At 45.9% G+C, this 26,487-nt stretch overlaps 1 long non-coding RNA gene across 1 annotated transcript; it reads left to right on the top strand.

Moving 5' to 3' along the window:
* Positions 1–26,487, top strand: LOC116868989. The gene is made up of 3 exons (XR_004382932.1): positions 1–54; positions 12,199–12,245; positions 26,406–26,487. It is a non-coding gene; the product is annotated as an uncharacterized LOC116868989 (long non-coding RNA).

Here is a 26,487-nt window from a genome sequence, read left to right as displayed (position 1 = left end):
AAGTTCCCACCAGCTCTTCCTGAGTTAGGCAAGTCGCGCCCTTCCTCATCTCAGGTAACGTGGGATGGTTCACTCCTCCTGTCTGGGGATAGGGCCGAGTCAGTTAGGAGCTAATTATTAACCAGCAAGATTTCTGCCCCTCCTGGGCCTCAGCTCCCACCCCAGCTCAGACACAGGACAGTCTGGGACACCACCAACCTTGGAGATGGAGAGGCTGTACGTTTTTAATTAGAGGGAGATACCCTTATCTCTGGCCGGCCCTTTTCTCCATTAATTTACACCTTCTCTTATCTTTGCCATCTATTGTCTCTGCAATGACGGTCTTTCCCTAAGCGCTTCTGCGCTGTCACTGTGCGTTTGAGCCGAGGCACGCCTGTCCCTGGGCTGACCCCTGGGGGAGCCTCATTTGTCTCCCTGCCAGCACTCCCTCCTCCTGACCCTGTCCAGGCTCTCTTTGATCTGCCCCTTGCTCCCCTCTGCCTTTACCTACAGTTGTCCTTTCTCTTTTTCAGGCAAGGTCCCTGCCCATTCCAGGAATTCTCCTGACTCCAGGAGACAGTGTTTCTGGGAGCAGGGCTCTTTTGTCAGTCCAGAAGGACTGGAAGGCAGGAGGGGAAGTAGCCGTTTGTATAGCCTGAAGAATGGGTTTTAAGAACACCTGGGGGCGGGACCTCTGGGTTCCTGATCAAAGGAAAAGGGGGTTGGTGGGAGCAGGGGGGCAGGAAGAGGGCCAGCTTGGACACACTCCTTTCCCAGGCAGGCAGGCTTGGGGCATCTAGTGTGTGCAGGTGCGGCCTGATGTGGCTGAGAACAGAGCTGGTCTGCCGGTGGGCCGACCCCTCCCTGACCCTGCACACTGAGAAGTGCTGAGACAGAAGAAAGAACTTGGCCTTGGCTGCCTGGGCACCCAGATGTTGACCCCTAGTTGGGGGGGAGGTGCTGGCCTATGAAGGGCTCCTCCCTCCAGATGCCCAGCTCTCTGATTTGGCTTTGCTTGGGCCTGAACTAGGCCCCAAGCCTTCCTGCTAACCTGCCCCATTTCCGGCCTGCTTTGAAGGACAACTGTTGAGACCTGTAGGGATTTCCATGCCTCCCTTTTTCTCCAGTTGTCTCTTTAGCCAGGAATTTCTCCCTGAAATGCCAGTGCTGGGCCGGCCCTGGGCATTCTGCCACATACAGCAAACAGAAAAAGAAAATGTGTCCTGACTGTCGCCACCAGTGTTTGCTGTGGCCTGCGGGGGAGGGGCCAGTGGTGGGTGGAGCACACCTGGTGGAAGGAGGGAACCATCCACTACCCTGGGTGGGGATGGTTAGGGCCCTTTGCTGGCCACGTGAAGAAAGTCAAGCACCATCAAGTCCCCTGACGACCCCTGGGCAGCTCTCTAGACAGCATTACAGTGTTCGTTTTCAGGTCAAAAGCTTGAAAGTCAAAAGCCAAAAACCAAACTCTGAACTCTAAAAGGACACACACAACTATTACCTAGAGGAGGCCGCTGTGACGAGAGGGGAGGGGGACAGAGTGGGTGGGGGAGACCAGGGTGAGGGAGGTGCAGGCCTTCCAAAGGTCTTTGGTGGTTGTTTGGCCTTAGCTGGGGCCATTGGAAGGTTTCGAGCAGAGGGGTGACACGGTCTGTCTTAACTTGTGGCAGAAGTGCTCTGGCTACCGTCTGGAGACTAAAATGAGGGAGGGGTCATGGCTGGGAGCAGAGAGCCCCCGGGGAGGAAGTTGCCATAACCTGGAGGGTGAGGAAGGCTGGGATCAGGTGGTGAGCAGGGGCATGGTGAGAAGGGATCAGATTCTGGATATGTTTTGAGGGGTAGGGTTGACAGGATTTTCTGACAGGTTGGCCGTGAAAGAGAAAAGTCAGGAATGACTTTAAGGGCTTGACCTGAGAAACTGGAAGAATAGAATGGCCATCTGCTGGACAGGTGAAGAGATATGGTCATCAAGTCTGCAAACCCTTCTGAGTCTATAGCAGCTATTTATGTGAAGGAATGGGAGGGAAGAAAGCTGCCTTTGGCACCTGGCATGGGGCCTCCCACGTCAGCAAGCAGTGTGGGAGCAATGGAAAAACATGGAAAAGAACAGAAAAGGAGAACAAATATTTGCCTAATGGTATCTGAGTAGATCTTGGGCTTCTGAGGGCCAAGTGGTCCTACAGCCTGGGACAATGGGTCAAGGAAATGTTGGGGTCAGCATGCACATCCATGATTCCTACAGATTCTCCCTTTTGTGCTTGGTGTTCCTAACTTCATTTTAAAAGTTGTAAAGCTGCCATCATAATGCCTCCTAATGAAAGCACATGTCAGAGATGTATAAAGATAAATAAGGTGCTCAATATGAATGTCTCTGGACAAATTCTAGGATTAGTGCTGTATAAAAGCAAGGTGTTGTTCCCGAAAAACAAAACAAAACACCGTAGTTAGCCAGCTTCACTTTGCCAGCAATCTTAGGTATTTCAACTATGCCACGGACAAAAATGACAGAAAGGAAAGGACATCTGTGAAGGCTCAGGGACTTTACAAATTGGAGAACGTCACAGATCCTCCCTCGGAGTCTAGGAACTCTTAGTTTAGAAATATTTATAACTGGTTTTAATTGGCTCGTAGACCAGGCCACAGCAGGAGTCAGGACAGCAGAGGGGTAGACAGCATGAGCTCTGAATTTGGTCAGTGTAACTTCCCCTCTTGCCTCCAGCTGTGTGAAGAAGGGCACGTTCATTTATCTCTCGAAGCCTGTGTCCTCATCTGTTAAAGCAGGATAAAAATAGTATCTGCTTCATAGGGGTCTTACAAGGATTAAATGGAGACATATTCCTGAAGGGCTTAGCACAGTGCCAGGTAACATGGTCGCTGCCTAATAAATAGTTATTCGTGTTAGCATGCTTGTCATCATTATCAGTATCAGCCACAAAGTGGGTGTGAGAAATTTGGAAAGCCAAAAGCAATTTTTTAAAAATTCACAGCTTCACATTGGGGGAAAGAGGAAAACAATTATAAAAAACACAAGCTTAAATTTAAAAAATAATAAATTCTCTGTCAGTGTAAAGGAAAACAGCTCAGAGCACTTCAACAGCACTTGGAAGACTTGTATTGTACGATGTGGGAGTGCTCTCATTATATAATGAATGAGACCCTGAGTCATGGAAAGAATGTTCAGCATGCTCTATTCTCGAAGGCAGAGAAGAGACAGCGCACTCTAGTTTAGAAGGCACATTTCAGCTAAAACAAAGGTTTTGTGCAGGCACTTGTGTGGAACAGATTTTAAACTAATAAAGCCAAATCACTGAAATGCCCCTGTTTGAAAAGCGCCAGGGATTTACCCCAACATCGACTTGGAAAGTCGTCTACATATGGGATGGATTGTTTTTAGAGAAATACAACTAGAGCACATCATACGATCTCCTTACCTACAAGCCGATGAAGTTGTCTCATGTTTTAAATATGTCAGCGGGTTTCCAGTGAGATGCATAGAATAAACAGAAGTATGTGGTGAATAAACTTCCCAGGGTGTAAGAGACGGAACTGGTTAGAGGCCATGGCTGTTCAAGCATATTAACAACACACACACACACATACACACACACACAGTCACAGTCACAGTGACACTCACCCCCTATCACATGACATTTATCTCAGGAAAACATATTTTCAAACCACAAATCAGTACCTACAAGATGAGAAAGGTGGACGTTCTTCAGGGCGTGATCGATGGAATATTTACAATATAGAACCCCCTTGGGACCCCCAAGCTTCTCCATGTCCTTGCCTGGTGTGGCTCCTTCTCATCTTCTGAGCAGACTTCCCAGGGCCGAGTGGTCCCTCCAGTTTCAGTTCTTGGGCTCATTTCTCACTTTAGTCTATTCCAGTAATTTCCTTTCGATCCCTAGGCAGGTCTTCCCTTGGGGCTCTGTCAACCCAAACAATCACAGGTGGATTCGTTGGTGGGTGCTGGGGACAAATAGCATCACTTCTCTTAGAAACCCCAGCTTCTACCTTTGAATCCTAGCATTAATAGGCGCTCAATAAATGTTTGTCTAATGGGATTGAATTAGCACAGCTGAGAATTAGCAGCTCCCTCATTTCCTCAGCCCACTGGGTTAACACTTTCTGGAGTGTCTGTACCCAGACAGCTGGCCTGGGCCAGCCAAGGGCCTCATCCCCCGGCCCTGGAGGAGCCAGGCTGGCTGCCTCGACCCTCCAGTGGGTGCCCCCCACCCCAACTTGAAGGCTGCAGGTCTGGCCATGTACATGTGGATTGCCCTGAAGCAGCACTTTCCCAAGGCTTGGCTGTGCTAATTATTCCTTCCCCTCCTGGTGTGAAAACCTTGGACTAGAAAATGAAATCAAGGGAGGGGGTGTGGAAAAGCAGAGGGGAAGGAAAGCAGTTAATAAGCAGAACAAGGTCACCCATCTGCTGCGGCTGTCCATACTCCTTATCTGTGACGCCACCAGCCCCAAGGTCACCTCTTTTCATTAAAACAGAGAATTCCCTAAAATGATAAAATTAACTAAATTCCAGCCTTCTGTCTTAGACACAACAGAGCCCGTCTTGATATGGAGGTTGCCCTGATGGGTTGAGGCTTCCCTCCCCCTCTGTAGCCCTCAGGTAGGAGAAGGAAACCCAGTGCTGGCAGGGAGGCTAGTGGGACAGGCTGGCACTGGGTCTCCATGTCAGAGCAGGACTGGTGGCTGTTCTCCAGTCTGGGGCCTGTCTGTGAGGTTCCGTTTGCTGGGCAGGTGAGAGACGAGCCTACCGCCTCCTGCTCTCTGACAGGGCTGTGACAATACGGCCTCATTCCACATCTCTGCAGGGGGGAGGTTCCTCCAAGACAGGAAGACGGAGTGCCTTGAAGGCTTCAACGATGCTCGGGTACAGTGGCGTACGGCATAGTCTGTGTGTCCAGAGGAGACACCGAGAAATGCCTGGGCAGGCTCCACCGTGACAGAGTGTGGGGATGGAAGGGTAAGGTCCGGTAGCATCCAGGAGTTGTCTGATCCTGGGCAAATCGGGGAGTCTCAATTTCTTCAACTGCAGCATAGGAATAGTGACCCCTATGTCCTAGGATGAAAGGAGATAACATATTTAAAGGTTCTAGCGCCTGCGTGACACACGGTGGGGCTTGATTAATGTTTGGTCATTCAATTATTCCTAAACAAACCCGTTAAATAAATACTAATGCGACCACCAAAATCCAAGCAAAGAAACCAAAGCAAAAGCAGGAGCAAGGCTGATACAGTAATTTTTTAAAAAGATTTTATGTATTTGACAGAGAGAGAGTGAGTGAGTGAGCAAGAGAGCCAGAGAGCCCTCGGAAGACTGTCCTTTTGAAGAGCATGAACGCTGCTGAACAGGGAGCCTGACAAGGGGCTCAATCCCAGGACCCCTGAGATCATGGCATGAGCTGAAGGCAGAGGCTTAACCTACTGAGCCAACCACATGCCCCTGATACTATAATTTCTTAGGACTAAAAAATATATATAGGAAGAGCCTGGGGGGCTCAGTCAGTTAAGCATCTGGCTCTTGATCTCTGCTCAGGTCTTGATCTCAGGGTGGTGAGTTCAAGCCCCCAGTTGTAAACACAAACATGGAAGGATAATAAATGATATTATGCACTCTCCACCCCTACCCCAAGACTTCTTGAGGTATAATTGACATATAACATCGTGTAGGTTTATGGGATACCATGTGATGGTTTATACACATATATATTGTGAAATTATTATCTCGGTAAGAATAGTTAACATCTCTGTCACCTCACATAATTACCTTCAAGTACGTGTGTGGTGAGAGTATTACTCTCTTAGCAACTTCAAAGTATGAATAGAGTATTAAAGTATTGCTTTAATAATATATGATATATAATATTATATAATATAATAATAAAGTATGCGAACCATAGTCGTCATGCTGTGCATTAGATCTCCAGAACATGTTCACCTCATAACTGGAAGCTTGTACCCTTTTTTTTTTTTTTTTTTAAAGATTTTATTTGTCAGAGAGAGAGAGAGAGCACAAGCAGGGGGAGTAGCAGGCAGCAGGAGAAGCAGGCTCTCCCCACTGAGCAAGGAGCAAGATGCCAAGATCCATCCCAGGACCCTAGGATCATGACCGGAGCCAAAGGCAGATGCTTAACCAACTGAGCCACCCAGGCATCCCAGGAAGTTTGTACCGTTTGACCACCATCTTCCAGTTTCTTCCATCCTCCAACCCCTGGTAACTATCATTCTATTTTCCGTTTCTAAGTCTGACTTTTTTGGATTCCACAAATAAGTGATATCATACAGTATTTATCTTCCTCTGTCTGACTTTTTTCACTTAGCATAATGTCCTCAAGGACCAGCTGTATTGTCTCATAAGGCAGGATTTAATCAGCCCTAAAAAAAAGGAAATAAAAAAAAAAGAAGGAAATCCCTTTTTTAACTTAATAGTATCTTGGAAATCAGGTTAAATCAGTACCTATAGATCTGATAAAGCAGTACCTGCAGATCATTTAAAAAAAGACTGTATGAGAGAGAGTCTATTACATGACCGTACCGGACCTCTGTTGATTGACAGGTGCACATAATCTTTTGCAATGTTTGATCCTGTGACCTTGTGAATATTCTTCTACATACTCTTGGGGCACATACATCAGCATACCTATAGCCCCACACTTTCCAACAACTTGGATGAAAATACGGAAGGCACATTAAATTAGCAATTTGGCTGAAACCATAGAAGGCACATCTTCCAGTTGGGCTGAAAGGGAGAGATAGTAAAATTGATGGGCAGAATTCCATGTCAGCCTCCACTAGACTATCATTTATACAGTGTACATATATGTGTATGTATATATATGCACACATATACATACATATATATACTCAATATATAAAGAACAGAGATATAGAGATAGTATATTAGTGTACGTACACACACACACACACACACACACACACACACACACTATATTGGGATCCATCCCTGAATAAAGGCAACAAAGATCCCCGCCTTCTTGAAGGTCATAAGCTAGCAGAAGACAGACAATAATATACATAATAAATAAAGAAATTACATAGTATGTCAGAGGGAGATAAGTGCTGAGGAAAATGGGGGAAAGGTGGAGCAGGGTGAGGGGGATCTAGAGTCCTAGGGCAGGGGGTGATCTGGAAGCTATCTTAAGTTTCATAACATACTTTTGTGATTTCAAGCATGGCATATAATGGTCAAGGACGCATTTCAATGGGACCGAATGAAAGGCAAACAAATCAGAACTTTTCTACCTGGCTAGGTCTGCAGAATCTTACTAGCTTAGCCATCTTCCTCCGGGGACACTCCAGGATGCCAACATTCTGCTGAAAATGTGTGACCCCCAGAGCAGGACCTGGGAGTGGTATTTCTGCAGATGGTGACAGCATGCTGTTGTCACATATTGAATGTACAGTTGTCAGAAAACCTAGGGTGCTTGTTTTTCAGGAATGGCGATTAAACCAAGTTATCCTTTCCTTATTCTGTTCCACTTAAGCTTATTTTTTTTTTCCACCTTAACATAACACCCTTGTGAGTCTTTTTTCCTGATAATTTCCTTTTTTAGTTTAATTCTGTGGTTCTACTCTGTTGAAATGCTGAATCTCAATTCTGAATAAGCAGAGTTGTTGGGTCCTGGAGACTTTATTTTATTTTTTAAAGTTTGCCAAACAGGGGCGCCTGGGTGGCTCAGTGGGTTAAGCTGCTGCCTTCGGCTCAGGTCATGATCTCAGGGTCCTGGGATCAAGTCCTGCGTCGGGCTCTCTGCTCATCAGGGAGCCTGCTTCCCCTCTCTCTCTCTCATTGCTTGCCTCTCTGCCTGCTTGTGATCTCTGTCTGTCAGATAAATAAATAAAATCTTAAAAAAAAAAATAAAGTTCGCCAAACAAAGGAATCTAAACTTTATTCTGAGAGCCATTGGAGGGGTTTGAGCAGGGGAATAATAAAGGCAGATTTGCCTTCTTAGAAACATCACCTGAGGAGCAAGGGGGAAATTGGTTAGAGAGAAGCACAATACCGAGGAGGGAGGCCAGGTTCACAGTCAAGAGGAGAAGGGGTGAGCGCCTCGGCCAATGTGGCAGAGGTAAGAGTGGAGGGAAGGGTTGGGCAGAGGCTGTATGGGGACTGGAACGGAGTGGGTGTGGAGCTACAGAGGCTGCCCTCCCACCCAGAGGGTGACAGCTGGGTGAAGCCTCTTACCAAAATAAAGATCATGGGCAGTAGGGAAGCACATTTCAGGAAGAGGTTGATAAGCCTGACTTTGGGTGTGATGGTGGTGAGGAGTCTGGACCAAACCCTGATAAGGCTGTTCGTTTAAAGAGCATGAACGCTGAAGTTGGACAGCCTGGGTTGAAATCACAGCTCTACTGGAGATGGGTTTAGCCTGGGCATGTGGATATGGATATTATCAGGCTACCAAGGGAAGGAAGAAAGTTACATGCACATAAGAGGGAAACCACCTGAAATTAGTGTTAATACTATGTGTCAATAATACTAAAAAAAAAAAATAGAAGAAGAAGAAAAGGAAGTGTATGATAGCACTTTCAAAGACTGCCATGTGGTATGTCCACTAGGGGTTAAGGAAAGGCAAAGATTAACATGAACTAGGAAGACAACAATGATGGCTCCTGTCTGGATGGGTAATAAAGAGCTGATCCCCTAGCTTGGTGGGCTGGGGGTGGGTGGGGGAATGGGCCAGGAGAGCACAAGCTCTAAGAAGCCCCAGAAGGTGAGAGGAGGGGACCAGCAGGAGGTTGGGGTAAGTCCAGCTAGGGCAGTCCACACCTCTGCTTGGGCTCTTCTAAAGTCTTTTCATCTCAGTGAAAGTAAGAGCCTAGGGAAAGTGCCCTGAAGACTCCAGGGGGTCTATTTCTGTTGGCCTCTTCTGTGCAAGCCACACATTCTTCCTAGATATTCCCAAGCCAGCCAAACACTTCCCTCCTGCCTCAGGGCCTTTGAAACTGCTACCTGTGGTGCCTGAATGACCTTCTTGCAGATCTGCACATGTCTTACTCCCTCATCCTTTTTGGATCTCTGCTTAAATACCACCTTCTCAGACAGGGAGCCCTGATGACACTATGCAAAACAGCCACTTCCTCCCTGACACCTATCCCCACCCCCCACTGTCTCTTGGTATCATTTACTTTCATACCACTTGCCACCACCTTGTATATAGTATTTATGTGATTATCATCTGTCTCCTTCAACCACAACATAAATTCCATGAAGATAAAAGAGCTTTATCTGTTTTGTTCACTGCTATATCCCTCGTGCCTAGAAATGTGCCTGGCACAAAGTAAGCCCTCTGTAAATATCTGTTGAATGAATGAATGAACAAACTCATGGTCCACATGGAGGGGTCATGGAAGATGAAGCTGCCTAAGGGCAGTGTCCAAGTCGGGTAGCTCCTGGTCTGGCATGAAGGTTTGCCTACACATAGCTCAAGACATGTAGCCTGTTCGTTTTTTTCCCTAGACAGACATAATGAAAATTGTATTTCAGGAGAAGTAATCCATCAAGAAAAAGAAAGCGATTCTCCAAAGGGAACGGATTATACTTCCCTCCATTTTGGAATAGCCAGTACTTTGGTCAGTCAGTAAATTGTCCTATAATCATCAGCCTAGATCCAGTTACAACTTAGTTTCTAAGGCTAATCAAACTCCACTTCTTACTGTAGTTCATGGGAGGTCCCCGGTGTAGAGGAGCATTGTAAACCTTCAGCACACAGCAGGCACAGTTGGGGCTCCTGGGTGGCTCAGTCAGTTAAGGGTCTGCCTTTGGTTCAAGTCATGATCCCAGGGTCTAGGGATTGAGCCCCGCATCAGACTCCCCACTCAATGGGGAGTGTGCATCTCCCTCTCCCTCTGTGTTCTCTCTCCCTCTCTTACACCCTCTCTCAAATAAATAAAATCTTAAGCAAAACAAAACAACAACAACAACAAAACAAAACAAAAAAACCCAGCAGGCACAGTACGTGTATCTACCCAAGATGGCCTGGACAGCTGTGGACCTTCAGCTGTGCCTGTTCAAGGCATGAAGGACTGGATGAGTTTGTGATTCTGTCCTTGAATCAAAGCAAACATGTATTGAAAGGACTTGATCGCCTCACGAAACAACAAACGGAGTATAAATTAATCTTGTGGTTTAGAGAAGTAAGGGTAAGTGGTACCTTCAAAGTCTCCAGTGGTGACGAGTACGAATGCTAAACTTGGACAGCCTGGTTTTAAAATCATAGCTCCACTGGTATTAGCTGTGTGGCTTTGGGTATTTATCCTCTCTGCCTCAGTTTATGTGTCTGTAAAGTGGGGATAATAATAGTACATCTCTCGTGGACTTCTAACTGCAAAGATGTGCAGGTGAAACACTTGAGCCGTGCCTGGCACCTACTGAGCGCTCTACAAGTTTGACTACTTTCACAGCTAGAGGTGCATGGGTTTGAATCCTGGCTTCAGCGTCTGGACTTGGTTTTCTACACTGCGTGCATCACATCGATGGCATGCTGAATCACTCCCTACACTGGATTTGGAGCTAGTGAGCTTTCAAGGAATGGAAGTAATGGAGTGACCGGAGATGGATGGGTTTGACTGGAGCGTTTGCGAAGAGTGACCATCCAGAGTCAGATTTTGAAGGAAATGTGGCTGACAGGTCATCAGGAAGAGGAGAAAAGGCATTCTAATGAAGTACATGAAATAGCATATGGAAAATCTCTAAGAAGAACGTGTTTGGTTGCTGGAAGGAGAATGAAGAACAGTTGATGAGATGTGAAGACTAGTTTTCCCAATACCTTGAAGGTCAAGAATTCTTCTTTGTATGGAACCCCCAAATGAGCATTCCTGTGATTTGTGATTTGTCTCCTCTTCTAGCCAATTAGATTGCGAAAGGAACCTGTCACCAACACTGTAATTCTCTGTTTGTTTTTTAAAAGGATTTATTTATTTGAGGGGGGGAAGGGGCAGAGGGAGAGAAGCAGACTCCCCACTGAGCCTGGAGCCCAACATAGAGCTCCATCCCATGACCCTGAGATCCTGACCTGAGCCCAAATCCAGAGTCAGATACTTAACCCTCTGAGCCACCCAGGCACCCCTAGGATAATTCTGGTATCACTTTCCAGAGTTTACATAGACTCTTTGGGGTAAGGAAAATGACCTTAAAATTATGCACAGACTTTCTGCGATTCTGGGAATCTGTTTTTCATGTGGGTCAAGCAAAACTCCATGAGAAATACCAAACACAAGGTAGGCAACGGGGCCTTTCCCAGTGGCAGCAGTAACGTTGTCAGCAAAGTCTGGAACACTGAAAGAGTCCCCCAGAGTCTTCCAACATGAATATGGGAATTCTTCCGGGAGCGTAAGACCTAACGTTAGCTCCAAGACTGCCCACGGAGAGGTGATCATGTGAGGGACTGTATCAGAACATGAAAGAACTCTTCCTGAAACGGAATTGAATGGCCACGCTCCTGTCTCAGGAGTCACCACTTCACCCCAAGCTGCCGCAGGGTGCCAAGCAAAGGTGTCAGAATGCACTCCGCCCCTTTATCCCCCCCCTCACCTCCCAGTCTCCTGCCCTGGGGACCCTCTGGTGCTCTCCCTCGGGGCAGATCTCTAAGCACACACCTGCATATGTGTCGGCCTTGGTTAAATACACATGCTGTTGTAATAACTATCTCCGCAGCCTTGTGTCTGCCCAATGTATTGCATATTTTCCGACAATGGACACCAGGTCTTTTTTTTTTTTTTTAATTTTATTTATTTATTTGAGAGAGAGAGTGAAAGCATGAGAGGGGGGGAGATCAGAGGGAGAAGCAGACTCCCTGCGGAGCCAGGAGCCCGATACGGGACTCGATCATGGGGTTCTGGGATCATGACCCAAGCTGAAAGCAGCCGCCCGACCAACTGGGCCACCCAGGTGCCCTGGGCACCAGGTCTTAAATTGTCACATTCTCTCTGGCCTCAATATGGTTTCTGGCACATTCTAGAAGCTCATTAAATGTTGAATTGAATCTCTATCTGAGCTACAGAGACAGACACCTGCTTTCTTGTTAACATAGAGAAAGTGGGCTTCCTGCTACCCAACGCCCCCAAAAGAATTAATACACCTCAAAGGGAGAAAAATACAAGTCTGCTGTCAGAAACAACAAATGCCTAGGTGGGGCACACACAATAATAACACTTTTGCTTCTGCCTTACCAGATGCAGGCTAACTTCAAGGAAACAGCTCACAGCAGATCTATAACAAGGTGATCTTTAGATTTTTTTTTTTCTTTTGCCCCAACCCTGAGCTGTGGCCCTTGAATAATCTTGGTTTCCGGAGAGCAGACTACTGTAATGGTAATCCAGGAAGTAAATTGCCCTTTGAAAAGCAAGGAAGAAACCAATCAACTAAGTATTTATTTATATTTAATGCTCCAGGGCTTCTGTTTTTGGCTTTGAAGAGTTCCTGGCAAACGCTTCTTAAAGTCATTAATCCTAGGGGCAAATCTAAATGTCCTGTAGGCTGCTCCTGGCCCCTGGATCCTGGCACACTGTGTTTATAACCTGGGGGCTTTCCAGAAAGACAGGCATGGGGGAAGGAGGAGCTGGTGGCAATGAAAGAGAGAATGGGGGGGCTCTATTTGGAATCTGTGCTGGAAACTGGCCAGAAATGAATTCTCCAGAATTGATTGATTTGGGCTTTTCAAAGAGGGGATGGCCCACCCACACTCTTCTACCCTGAAGTCAGACCGGGACCCATGGACTCCTGTGTTCCTCCAGCTCCTGTCTGGGGACCCCTGTTGAGTGATGTCAGCTGTAGCCAACCTCAGAGTGATAGGCTCCAAAATTTATTTATTTATTTATTTATTTATTTATTAGAGAGTGAGAGAGAGAGCACAAGCAAGGTGAGGGGCAGAGGGAGAAGCAGACTTCCCCGCTGAGCAGGGAGCCTGACGTGGGGCTTTATTCTAGAAGCATGACTCGGGGCTCGATCCTAGGACCCTGGGATCATGACCTGAGCTAAAAGCTAACAACCGAATGAGCCACCCAGATGCCCCAGCACCTACATTTTTTCTTGTAATGCATGATAGAAAAATAGAAATGTCAAATAAGCAAAAAGAAAAGAAATCCCATAAGATTTTCTCTAAGATAGTCATGCTTCCCATATCTTTTTTATTTATACACACACACACACACACACACACACACACACAAATGAGAGCTTTATTCTATACATACTCTTATGTAGCCAGTGTCCCCTCGCATTAATAATATTTTATTATAGATCAGTAATTGCATGAGCATTGTTTTCAGTGGCTGCTCGGCATATCATTGTATGACATCATAAATGCACTTAAACCAGTCTCCCTACGTGGTGATTTAACAGCTTCATTTATTTGCCAGGGTTGCTGTAACAAAATGCCACAGACTGTAGCTTAAACAATAGGTATTTATTTCTTCATAATTCTGGAGGCTAGAAGTCCGGAGATGAAGGTATCCGCAGGACTGGTTCTCCTGAGACCTCTCTCCTTGGTTTGCAAATGGCCGCTTTCTCCCCGTGTCTTCTCATGGTCTTCCCTCTGGACCTGTGTGTGTACAAATGTCCTCCTCTTGTACGGACACCGGCCATACTGGATTAGGGCCCTCCCTAATGACCTCATTTTAACTTCTTTAAAGACCCTGTCTCTAAATACAGTCACATTCTGAGGTTCTGGGAGTTCAGACTTCAATAATGAATTTTGAGGGACATGATTCAGCTCATAACAGCAGCTAATATTTTTAGAAAGCTTACTATGAGCCTCTACATACGTCATCTCATTTCATCCCTCAACAACCCTAACATATAGACACTATTATTACCCCCATTTCACGTATATATTCCTGCATATATTTTTGTGTGAACACCTTTTCATTAATCTTGGGTATACACCTAGAAGTGTCTAGGCCCTTGTTCCCTCCCTTATTCCTTCTTCCCTCCTTTTTTTTTTCTTTCTTTATCTTTCTCCTTTTTTTTTTTTTCTCTTTCTCCCTTTTTGGTATAGCCATTCGAATAGGCATGCAGTGGTATCTCATCTTGGTTAACTTGGTTTAACTTGCCATCTCCCTAGTGACTACTGATATTGAACATATTTTAATATGTTTAATATTTAATATATTTAATGTATTTATTTGCCATATATTTTCTTTGGTGAAGTGTAGCTTCCCATATTTTCCCCATTTTTAAATCAGGTTATTTGTTTTCTTCCTTTTTTTTTTTTTTTTAGTTTTTTTTTTTTTTATTTGACAGGAATTACAAGCAGGCAGAGAGGCAGGCAGAGAGAGAGGAGGAAGCAGGCTCCCTGCTGAGCAGAGAGCCCAAAGCGGGGCTCCATCCCAGGACCCTGGGATCATGACTTGAGCCGAAGGCAGAGGCTTTAACCCACTGAGCCACCCAGGTGCCCCTGGGTTATTTGTTTTCTTATTATTGAGTTGTGAGATTCCTTTATCAGCTATGTCTTTTGCAAATATTTTCTCCCAGTCTGTGACTTATCTTTTAATTTTCTTAATCACATCTTTGGAAGAAAACTCCTTTTAAATTTTGGCAAGGTTCAGCTGGTAAACTTAAAAAAGAAAAATGGCGACCGTTTGTTGTATCCTACCTAAGGAATTTTTACCTAACCCAAAGTCACAAAGATTTTCTTCTGTGTTTTCTTTTAGAAATTTTATAGTTTGAGGTTTATGATTCTTTTCAAGTTAATTTTTGTATATGACGCAAGAGTTTGTTGATAGGAGTTGAGGTGGATTTTTTGGTTATGGATATTCAATTGTGTTAGCCTGTTTGTTGAAATATGAAGGTGTCTTATGATGCCTGATACTTAATAATTCAGTAAAGAATGTGAATTATTTCTACTGGAGTCCAGAGAGGACGGGGTCTGGAGGTGGCTGGTGAATGGCTGTTGTTCCATAGAAGTCAGCCTGAGGCACAACACCCCCCACCCCCCCTCCTCCCCGCCATTCCTCTTGCTAGAGGATGTTACCTGGAGGATGCAGAGAGGAAGGACTCCCACACAGAGCACCTTTCAGGGGCTCATTAAAAAATGGCACCTGAGAACAACTGTGTTTGGGGTTCGGAGGAGGCCAGTATGAAATCCAGTGCTGGCATCAGGGAGGAGGATTTCTTGGGTATCCCAAGTAATGTGTTATCTTCAGAGCTGTTTCGGGGGCCTGGGAACAGACATTGGAGGCTCTTTTTCATGAAAAATATGGTTGTAAACACTCCTCTGTGGCACAGCGCGAGAAAGGTTTAGTGGGTCTAAGAGCCTCCCTCTGATGTGAAGGAATGCTCATCTGCGGGCATCCACTCATACCCCAAGGATGCACTTTCTGACTCGCTGGGGTCACATACGAGTATGCTCCTTCATCATTCCGTTGAAGACTCTGAGGCTCAAGGTCAGGCAGAGTGGGTCCGGCTGACCCCGTTTTTACCCCTGATGTCTTCAATACCCGGCTGCTTTCTTGACCCCCCATTCACATGGCTCTCAGCTCCTCAAATGTGTCATGTCCAATTTGGAATCCATTCTTCTTCCTCCTGCCCTTCACCATCTCACTTCAAACTGCTTTTTGTCTTGGCTCTCCTCTCTTGTTAGTGGTTTTCCAACCACCTGATCACCCAAACAGGACACCAGGGGAGCCCCTCGATGTGCGCTCCCCTTTACCTCCTGTACCAGAATCTATCACGAAGCTCCATCGCACCTACCTTCTGAACACGCTCTAAAGGTGTGCCTCCCCTTTTGTCCCCTCCTGCTGCTCCCTTGGTTGGGAAAGTCAACATCTACCATCTGCACCTTGAAATGTCCTCCCTGCTAGCCCATCCTCCCCTCAGTCTTCTTTAGCTAAACTATTGCCTGCACAGCTGCAAAGTGATCGTTCCAGAATGCAGTCTTGCTAATGTCACTCGTCAGCTTAAAGCTCTTTTGTGGCTCCATGTTGCCTCCCCAATAAAGATCAGACTCTTCAGTTTGGCACCCTGGTCGCTGCTATAGGCTTGAGCCACACGTCCCCTTGCCCCTTGTACCTTAGCCATAAAGAACTCTTATTATGTGCCTGCTTCTTCTCCTAGATGACCGCAATCCTACTCTAACAGTTTGTTTACACACCTGTCCTCCTCACTCGACTGCGAAGTGCTTGAGGGCAGGGACTCTACTTCACTTACAGCATATTGCACAGGGCCTGGCACAGAGTCATTACAGTCATTCATTTGATAAACATTTGTTTAAGGTCCACCATTATATGTCGAATTTATAGCATGTATTAGAATGTCATCTTGTCCCTTTGCCAAAGTGTCTTAATAATTTTAAATGGAAGACTTAGAGTGCCCCATACTGAATATTGACCCGTTTGGAGTCCTTTTCCAGAATGAAGGATGGTTGTAAATTCAAATGCTGTCATCTGAAACTCTCTGGTGAGCATAAGCCTGTTTCATGCTCAGTTGTCCATTTTGTGTTCTGGAAAATGTGGTAGATCAAACGATAAGGCTTTGTTGGGGGTGGGGGGCTCTTCCAGGCTACTTTGGGAGGAAGATGAAGAGATAGATGGTGAGAGAAAAGCCTGTCTCCAACAAGATTCATTATTTTGTCACCGCCTCCCCACCCCATCCAGGTGGCTTCTCCTGTGCATCCCATGTCAGTTAATGACATCATAGGACCGCCAGTCTCCTCTCTGGCTTTCCCCTCATAGACCCGCATTCCAGCCTCTCGGACTTTGCTGAGTCTCTGAACACACCTCAGACCCTATCATACCCTCCTGCTTTTGTGCATACCAAGCCTACGGTCCACAATGTACTTCTGTGTACCCTTGACTTGGTGAGTTCTGCATGCACCTTTGTTGTATGTGTACATGTGTTTCTGCATGTGTGGGTTTATGTGCATAGGTGTGCATTTACATTTGTGTATCTCCGTGGTGTGTTTATGTATATATATGCGTGTGTGTCTGCATGTTTTGCCGGTACATATCTATATATGTTTATGTGTGTGTATGCTACTATCTTCCCAATGTTCAAATGTCTCCTCATTCATGGTATTTCCCCACCTCCTCCAGGGAGAATCGGTCCCTTATTACTGGACGTTTTTTTTTTTTTTTTTACTGGACCTTTTTAATAGGACAGTTAACACTGTTGGGATTATCTGTCCTCGTCTTCCTTCACATAAACTGTGGGTCCCCAAAGTGCAGCGACTGTGTTTTCTTTTTCTTGAGGGGTGCTCCAACTCCAGCACAGTGCTTGGCACAAATATCCCTGAATCAATATGTGAATGTTAAGGCCACTCCATCCATCCATCCAATCAGCCATATAGGCCTGGTATCTCTTTTTTTCCTAATCCACTTCCTGCCCAGTACAAGGACTTCACAGACAAAAATCATTCCTGGGGGTTGTGCCAAATGGAAAGTTGAAGCCCGTCCCTTACTTGTCCTGGGGGGCCCACATTCCTTCCTAACATCTCCTCAGGTGGCTTCTTTCCCCCTTCTTTCTGTGTTTAGAATACCCCTCGCTTTCTATTCAAATTTCACCTGTATAAGAATCTGGTGTGCTTTGAGGAGTGGTCTTTTGGACGTGGATCCTTAAAACCTTCAGAGATGAGCTTCCCCATGGTGTCCAAGTCTGTGGATTCCATGTTGAGAACAAATCTCATTAGTGCATCTTTTTTCCAGCAACATCATCTCTTTCTTGAAAATGAATAGCCAGTCATTAGAAGAGGAGGAAAGCCTGAATAGGAAAGAAATCTGGGGGTAAAATGAGGCTAATTTGAGAACCAGGAGAAAAGGAGAACTTGAGACCAAAAGTAGGGGGGGAGCGAGTGCGGCAGTCCTTCTGCCGCTCAGAGGACACCAGGGGCCCAGGTTTCAGGAGCTCTCCAGTGCTGGTCCCACTCCTGCTTGTCGTCACACGTTCCCATCTCTCCCGACTGTGTGTTCACCCCCACCCCGTCTCTCCGGACAGAGTCAGTGTGCCAGCCTCTTCCCCCTGCTGCTGTCTTGTAAGTCCTGCTCGTCACCATTCCATCACCATTCTGGATTTACTGCTTTAAAATATCTCTAAGATTGGCCCTTTCTCTTCCCCCCGCCCCCTCACTGCACATCCCCTGCAAGCGGATCTGCCTGTGGCCAGCTCCTGTCCTCCAAATACACCTCTACGATGGCATCCTTCCGCACTTCAGGAACCCTTAGCGGGAAGCCATGCTGCTTCCTCTCCCTGAGAGAAACACGCTCACGGTGTGGGAGGCTGTCTGCTGTTTCTCACAGCCTCCCCATTGCTGCTCCCAGCACTGCCCGAGACCCCGTTCTCCTCTCTGAACATGCGCGACCAGCGCTCAATGCCGGCACCTCCAGCCTGCTCGTCTTGCACCTTGGACGTGCTTGTCACTGCTGCAGCACGTCACCATCCACTTGCTGGTGACCAGGTTATCCTTTTCAACCAAAAGCCTCGGCAAAATTTGTGGAACTGTGTGACCTGGAACATAAATTGCAAAGACCGAACTGGAACAAAGTTGAAGCAAATTTCTAAGTGTAGGGAGAGCCCTGGAGCATAGGGTGATGTGGGCTGATCTCATGGGTATTAGTTTTGTCCTGCAACCTGTCTCTGCGGCTGCTGGAGTGGGGGCGAGTCTTCTACGTTGGCTTCCTTAAGGCCAGGCTCAGGGTGACACTCACTAAACACACGTTAATTGATTTATTGACTTATTCATTCCCTCTTGGACAAACATTTATTTACTGCCCACAGAGAACTCCCAAGTCGAATTTTACTTCTTTGCCCAAAGGACACTGAAATTCATTGACAGGCACCGGGCGCCTGGAAGAGGCCTCTGACACAGGAGAGCAGCCTGGGAACAGGTTTCGCTGCCTTCCCCTCACCTTGAGGAGTAGCCAAGCTCAGCACGTTGGGAACGTGCACGGAAAGCACACTTGCTGCATGCTATTTGTTCAGTGGTAACCTTCCCAAAGCACATGTCTGTTGGTGAGAACTCGACCCGAAAGAGTCAACACCAGGCTTCTGGCTGATTCTGCAAGAGCACTGGGGCTGTGGAGGCCCTTAATGCAGATCCAGAACTTCCTGTCCTCAGTTTAGCAATAGCACAGCACACCACGGAATCCTGGCTGGGACTGTCCCTCTCACGGGCCACAACCAGGGCCTGGAGCTGACTGGAGGGGCCTCCTTGAGCAGGGAAGCTCATCAGCCCATTTCTAGAAGTGGCTTCCTCCAGCTGCTGCATTGGGTCTGGTTCTGGCCTCCCTATCTGGTGGTAGCTCCCTAGGACTCAAGCCAGAAGCCACATCTGAGTGGACAAATGGACAAGGGGATTCTGAGGGCTATAGGGTGGCTACCCACGCTAAGGGACTGGTGGGAATCTTTATTGGCAACAGAAATGCAAATGTATCTTCAGTCGGGTTTAAAAGCCTAGTCAATGATTGCATATTTTTATTATTTACCTGGTAAAAAATCCCTAAAAAGAGAGAGAGAGAGAGAGGCTTGATGTTTCCCCTGAACTTTAGGCTCTGTTCAGTGTTTTTGTGGCTGTGTGGTACCTCTGAAATGCCTAGCTTCTGGGCTGGGCTCAGAGCAGGGAAATCAGTTGAGAGACTTAAGCCACATAGACCTTGGCCCTTTGAGGGTCTGCTAGAGCAGAAAGTTTGGAGCCAGAGGGAGGTAGCAGCCCAACTAGGTAATTCTCCCAGCCTCCAGATGACAAAGGTTGCATTTACACCTGCCTGGGAGGTTTAATCATCTACCATTTCCAAACACAGCAGGCTAACAACCGGCTGGGCTGAAAATCATAAATTAAAAAAAAAAAAAATTACCAAGAAGAGACAGTACAAGGGGGAAGGAAGGAAGTCGGGGGTTAGTGTTTCTGTTCCAGAGGACCCTGGGTGGGGGGTTCTGGGTGAGGGACTGTTGGTGGGGACCCTGGGTGGGGGGCTGTGGGTGGGAAGCCTTGGAAGGGGGTCCTGGGTATCTGGGTAGGGCCTTTGGTGAGGGGGCCCTAGGTGGGGAGCCATGGGTGAGGGGCTGTGAGTAGGAGGCCTTGATGGGGACCCTGGCTGAGGGCTTTGTGTTGGGGTCCAGGGCAAGAAGCTCAGTCAGGGTTCCCAGACAAGCAGGAGCAGTCTAGTTGCTATGAGCCCCATGAGAAAATGGCCACCTGTGACATGGTCACCTGTGACCATGGCTGTGAGGAAAGAAGTCTAAGAATCTTCCCTCGGGGGTTGCCATTGGTGCTTATATGTCCCTGCCTTCTTGTTAGGGGAGACCAGGCTGTCTCTTTGTCACCAGCCCAGACAGCCTGGCATAAGGTTGTACACACTCCCCCTAAACTCCTACTTTCCGGTGCCAGCCTGCCTGGCTTCAGATTTCATGTGTGGCTTTGGCAAGTAACCTTGCCTCCTGTAAGCCTCCATTGCCCCACCTATAAAATGTAGATGGTAACAGTCCCTGCCTCATAGGATATTGTTGGGGTTAAATGGGACAATGTGTTGTTGTTGTTACTTCATGGAAAAATGCCACTTGGGGGACCAGTGGCCAGCTTTGGCCATAGGTTGATGGTGTCTGAGCTCAATGTGTATGAACCAGATGACGATGAATTTATAGGTGGGAGAGACTCGGAGGTCCCGTGGTCCACAAGTTATGCATTATATGTTAATCTTTCACACATTGCTTTGAACACACCAAGACAGAAAGCCATAGAGCCTCACTGGTGAATAGGATCTTCATCATAAAGTTTTTACTGCAGAAGAAAAATCAATCTTTTAGGTAATTAGCAATAAGGATTATTGAATGCCTGCCATATACATGACACTCTAGACAGAGTGGGGGATGTGGCGGAGTTGGATCCAGGCCCTCCTCCCTCAATAAATTTACCATCTTGATAAGGGGACAAGACATACATGTAGATAGATAACTAACAACTCAGATAACATATGTCAAATACCAAATGAGTTGCATTGTAGCTCAAATGTATTTGTGTCTTATCTTCTACTCTCTCTATGAAGAGGAATGTGTATCTGTCTCACTCGCCGTGGTATCCCCTCTGCCCTCATGTGCATTACAGCTCAGCCTTCCTGAACATTTACTGTGTCCCAGGCAACATTCTGAACCTCTTTTGGTGTTAACTCCCTTAAGCTTATAATATAGGCTAAAATGGGAATACTACCAACAACCCCATTTTCAAGATGAGGAAAGTGAGGCACAGAGAAATTTTAAAACTTGCTCAAATTTACCCAAGTCCGCTCATCGCCTATACACAATGTCAGGCATACACCGTGCCTAGTGCTGTGCCTGGCACAGGTGGTGGGACAATGCATTCACGGGACCCCACCAGTGTTCCAGAGACAGTGCTGGGCACCTTCATGGACTGCCTTGCCTGCCTCACTTCATCTTCACAAAACTCCATTGAGGAGAGTATTGTGACTTCATTTTTTTTTTTAAAGATTTTATTTATTTATTGCGAAAGCATGAGTAGGGTGAGAGACAGAGGGAGAAGCAGATTCCCCACTGAGCAGGGAGCCGGATGTGGGGTTCGATCTCAGGACTCCAGGATCATGACCTGAGCTGAAGGTAGACGCTTAACTGACAGAGCCACCCAGGCACACCTTGCGGATTCATGTTAAAGAGGAAGGAGCTCAGACAGGGCAGGGACACATGCAAGTTACTGGCTGACAAAGAGTGCTGGCCAAATGTATTCCTATACCAAGAGACTGACCTGGACTTGAACAAATGTTTGGAGTTTAGAGGACTGGAGTGGTGAAGGACATTTTCTCCAAGATGGAGTGTGTCTCTTGGATTCTGAAGACGGAACCAGATTCAGATAAGCAGAGAATGTGAGAGAGAGCTGGAAGTGGGGCAGGAAAGGCTACACAAAAATCCTGTGGGCTTATACCAGCATGCTGGCTGGATTGACTAACTGTGCAAGCCGGAAGTGGCAGGGGCAGTGAGAAAGTAGATCAGGGCAGATCAGAAAAGGCCTTGAGTACTAAGCAAAGGAGGGGAGAATCCGAAGGAACAAACTTCACAGAAATGAGCTGGGCATGTCTTAATGTTTCTGGATCTCTAGCTGGGGCCAAACGTTTGATAAGACTGGCTTGGCCTTTAATTTCTTCAAGCTATAGTTATACTGAATTACATAACATGTTTAATCAAGGCCACTGGAAAATTACACAAAGCGTTTGCTTCATATGGCATGGGAAAACTTAAAAGCCTTGCAGAAAAATGCCAGTGTCCCTACCTCCCTCCCTCTCTTCTCTCTGCACTTTTGAGTTAGTGGACACTATGGAGTTGTACTGCCTTATCACTGAGGAAATGGAGCCGGCAATGAGTCCAAGGTGTGGACTTGCAAGGTAACAATCGAGCTTCATGCTGCTACAAACTGTTCATTTCAGTTCCAGGGGCCCTGGGGTTCCAGACCTGGTTCTAGGGAGTTTCACCATAAGTGTCTTTGCTGCAGCATTTTTGTCGTAAACATTTTTTGCCAAATAACTAATTGGCCATAATGCATTTTTGCCGTAAAAGAAGAAAAAAATAACTGGTTAATAGTTTGGTTTGACCACTTGGTTTCATCAGCCAGCTGACAATTTGGCTTCATTTCTCTGTTGACACAATACTCCCATTTTTCTGTAAATCTTAGCCATCATAATGATGTATATGGTGACAGAGAGTTTTGAACGCACATTCCCCACAGAATTTTGGAACATTCATCAATGAGCATGTGACAATATGCCAAGAACAAACAACAGAGTTAGAAGGCTTTCACAACGCTGTCCAAAGGTCAGTTACAAATATACATCTTAATACTGGAAACTGATACTTCTCTTAATGAGGGAAGACATTTTAGTGAAAAAAAAAATGTGATGCCAAACGAAGAGACGAATCAGCAAGAAAAACAATGTGTAATACTATGAACGAAAGACATTGAAGACAAACGCTTGCGTACAATCCACAAAATACAATTGGATATTTGAGCGGTATTGCCATGAAACTACACACATTTTAAATGTGCTCAAATATTTTGTATTTTGCAAGAAAGTCTTTTTGTTATTCATGTTTCATTATGTCCTTTTTAATGAATATCTCTCTTTTATTTTTCGTGATTTTATCTTTTATGGCAAAACTGCCTTTTGGCCAATTAGTTACGTGACAAAAATGTTTGCTGCGGAAATACTCGTGACAAAGATGTTCACAACGAAGATCATGGATGTACCCGGGATCCAGAGCCGTCCACTAGGTTGAGCTTCCAACTGTGGGTGTGAGCCTTGCCACAGCTCCTTGCCAATATGTTTGTTTTTCCACCCGTGGTACAGAGGATCCTAACGGTTCTGCTCCCTCTGCTCACACAAGCACGGTGATGAATAAGGCACTGTTTGCTGAGGCCAATGGGAACCTGGACATCACACAAGCACCTTAGTTATGACTCCTGGTAGAACCCAGATGGTGGTGGTGTTTCTCTATTTGCTCTGTTATAAAGCAGAATCTCATTCCACACCCGGGCCCTTCTCTGTCTATGACAGTGAGGCCAGGATATTGGGGATGGAGGTGGGTGGATATTGGGTCACATGGTAGGTGTTATGGACGATATAAAGCCCCTGGGACTGTGTCTTGCTTTGTGTTGGCATTTCTTATTTTGTTGGCTGTGTTTTCTGGACATTTGGAAAGTTGAAACAATGTATGTAACTTGGGGATCTCACCGGTTCCTACGGAAAGTATACAAATGTTGCTGTCATTAAAAGTTGGAAGGTGAAGACGCCGGTATTCATCTCTTCATTTGGTATATAATGCTTTGTATTTCTTTTTCATTCTTTTTGGGAAAAGATATTTTTTAAAGGAGAAAAGACATAAGTTCCTCCTTAAACTACACAAAATATGTATTAAAGTTCCTCTGTAGCTGTTGTAGAATATTCTCTTATTTGTTTGGAGGCTCAGAAGAGTAGTATCTGTGTACACGGTATTAATCATGGGTCCTGTGGGACTTGGAAAGGAGGGGCTGACTCCTCTGAAAATCCTCCACGTATTTTCCAAATGCAGACTTGAAAACCTTTGCTTGAGCAAGCCAGCCTTCTTGTTTTCCTGTCCTCTATCAAGATTCAAACTAAGTTGGCCACCCACTGATATGGATCTGTAAATAGACTAAATCCTCCCTTTGAACACACTGGTCCCTAACTTGCTATCTTATGAAAATGTTTGGGGGATGACAACATCACAGGGCTCAGCAGAGACTAGTGTATCTGCCCTTTGCTAAGGAGACCTGGAAGACTGTGGGTCTCTTGGCGAGGGAAGGGGATGCTGGGGAACTACAGACCACAAAATATGCCTGAACAGAATCTAGGCTCCCTGATGCCTTCTTATCACTGCCTGCGTGTGTTGTTTGTGTTATACGTGGTATGTGTTGTGTGGTGTGTATGGTGTGTGATGTATGGGGTACGTGTCTGTGTGTGTGTTATGTGTGTGGTATACGTGTGTTGTATGTATGGTATCTGTGTTGTGTGTGTGTGGTGTGGTATGTGTCTCTTTGTGTGTGGCATGTGTGTTGCGCATGTGGTATGTGTGTTGCATGTGTGGTGTGTGCTGCATGTGTGGTATGTGTGTTGCGTGTGTGTTGTGTGGTGTATGTGTTATACGTGTGGTGTGTGTTTTGTATGTGGGGTGTGTGTATTGTATGTGTGGTGTGTGTATGTGTGGTATGTGTGTTGTGTGTGTGTTGTGTGTATTGTATGTGGGGTGTGTGTGTTGCATGTAGGGGGGTGTTGTATGTGGGGTGTGTGTGTGTGTGTCAGTAGTAGAGGATGCTATTTCTGCAGAGATTTATATTTCTAGTCAGCTTTGTGCCTTGTGGTGGGAAGAAGTGTGGAGAACAGAGTTTTTAAATGTTTTCTTAATTGTATTTATTTATTAGAGAGAAGAGGGAGAAACAGACACCCCACCAAGCAGGGAGTCTGACGTGGGGCTCAATCCCAGGATCCTGAGGTCATGACCTGAGCTGAAGACAGACGCTTAACCAACTGAGCCACCCAGGTGCCCCTAGTTTTTAAATTTTTTAAAATGGAACTATAATCTGATATCTAACACTATATTAGTTTCAGGAGCACAACATAATCATTTGCTACTGTATATATTGTAAAATGATCATTGCGGTAAGTCTAGTTAACATCCATCATCACTCATAGTTAAAAAATTCTCTTTTCTTGTGATGGGAACTTTGAAGATCAACTCTCTTAGCAACCATTAAATATAAAACACAGCATTGTTAGCTGCAGTCACAGTGTTGCTCATTACATTCTTATGACTTATTTTTTCACATTATTTTTAACTGCCACATTACTAAAGCCCAATTTTTCATTCTGCTCTCTTCACATACCTTTCAGTGTTCCCTATTTTCTTGTTTCTCTATTTCACTGTTTTCTTTAAATAAATCCTTTCTGCTCCTACCTCTTTTAACTTTTCTCCCACTATCCCTTTTTCTCTCTTCCCTAATTTTTATTTTTCTCTATTTCTCCTAATTCTACTAAACTTCCTCCCCTCCTCCCATTTCTCTCTTACTCCTCTCCCTGGAAGCTGATGGTCCCAGAACTTGAACTTGACCCAGAGCACAGCCAGAAGCATGGGTTGTACTGTATATCATGTTTCTTTAAAATAAAGCCTGCCAGCATGACAGCCTTGAGGGGTTGGCTATGGCGCATGTGCCCAAGCCTCTGCTTTTGTTCTGAATGCCGAATTCACGTTGTGGTTTTAATCGCCGCTCATCAAACTGAGGTGGCTGTCTTTCGAGTTGTTGGTGAGTCGCTTGGACCAAAACCACAAGAGTGTGACAAGGAGTTGGGGAGGAGGTTGAGCTGGAGAAATAAGCAAACGGTTGTCTTCCTTCTACAGTGTGGGATGACCTGCATTCTGTTGACCTACTGGGTACAAAAGGGATCCCCAGAGTTTCTAAATTTGAAATAAAGCTTTAGAAATAATTTGCAAAAGATGTCACAGCTGCAGAAAACTGATAAAGTAGCCGGGTGGGGGGTAAGGGAGTCTGGAGAAAAGAGAAGACTGAAGTTAGGAACCATCTGAACGTTTTTTCTCTATGCAACCTTGAGCACCTCTGAACCCCGCACTGGTTGTTATTTTCTGTCTGCCTTCCCATCGTGTCTGTGTCCCAGCATCACGGGACTTCTGCACAGTGGTTAAGGTTCTAGGGCGAGGCTAGGTTTGAATTCCAGCAAAACGACCTCTCTCAGCCTGTGACCTCAATGGAAAGTAGGGACAATAGGACCTGTTGTTAAACTAGATGATCCAAGGGAAACGCTTGGCACTGTGTCTGACACTAATAAATGCTCAGCTTGTTATTAGCCATCATCGAGGAAGTCTTGGGTCTCAAAAGGAGTTAATGGAGAGCTACACATGTATGTTGTCCTTGCTCCTGCAGGGAGAGTGAGAGAAACTGAAACCACACGGGCTCGCCAGCTCCTGGGGACTGAGCCAGGAGCCAGGAGCCATTTTGAAGGAAG

The sequence above is a fragment of the Lontra canadensis genome, unplaced genomic scaffold (assembly GCF_010015895.1).
Source record: "Lontra canadensis isolate GAN:19392208 unplaced genomic scaffold, GSC_riverotter_1.0 scaffold17, whole genome shotgun sequence".
NCBI lineage: Eukaryota > Metazoa > Chordata > Mammalia > Carnivora > Mustelidae > Lontra > Lontra canadensis.
This window is presented reverse-complemented; position numbering and strand designations above follow the sequence as displayed.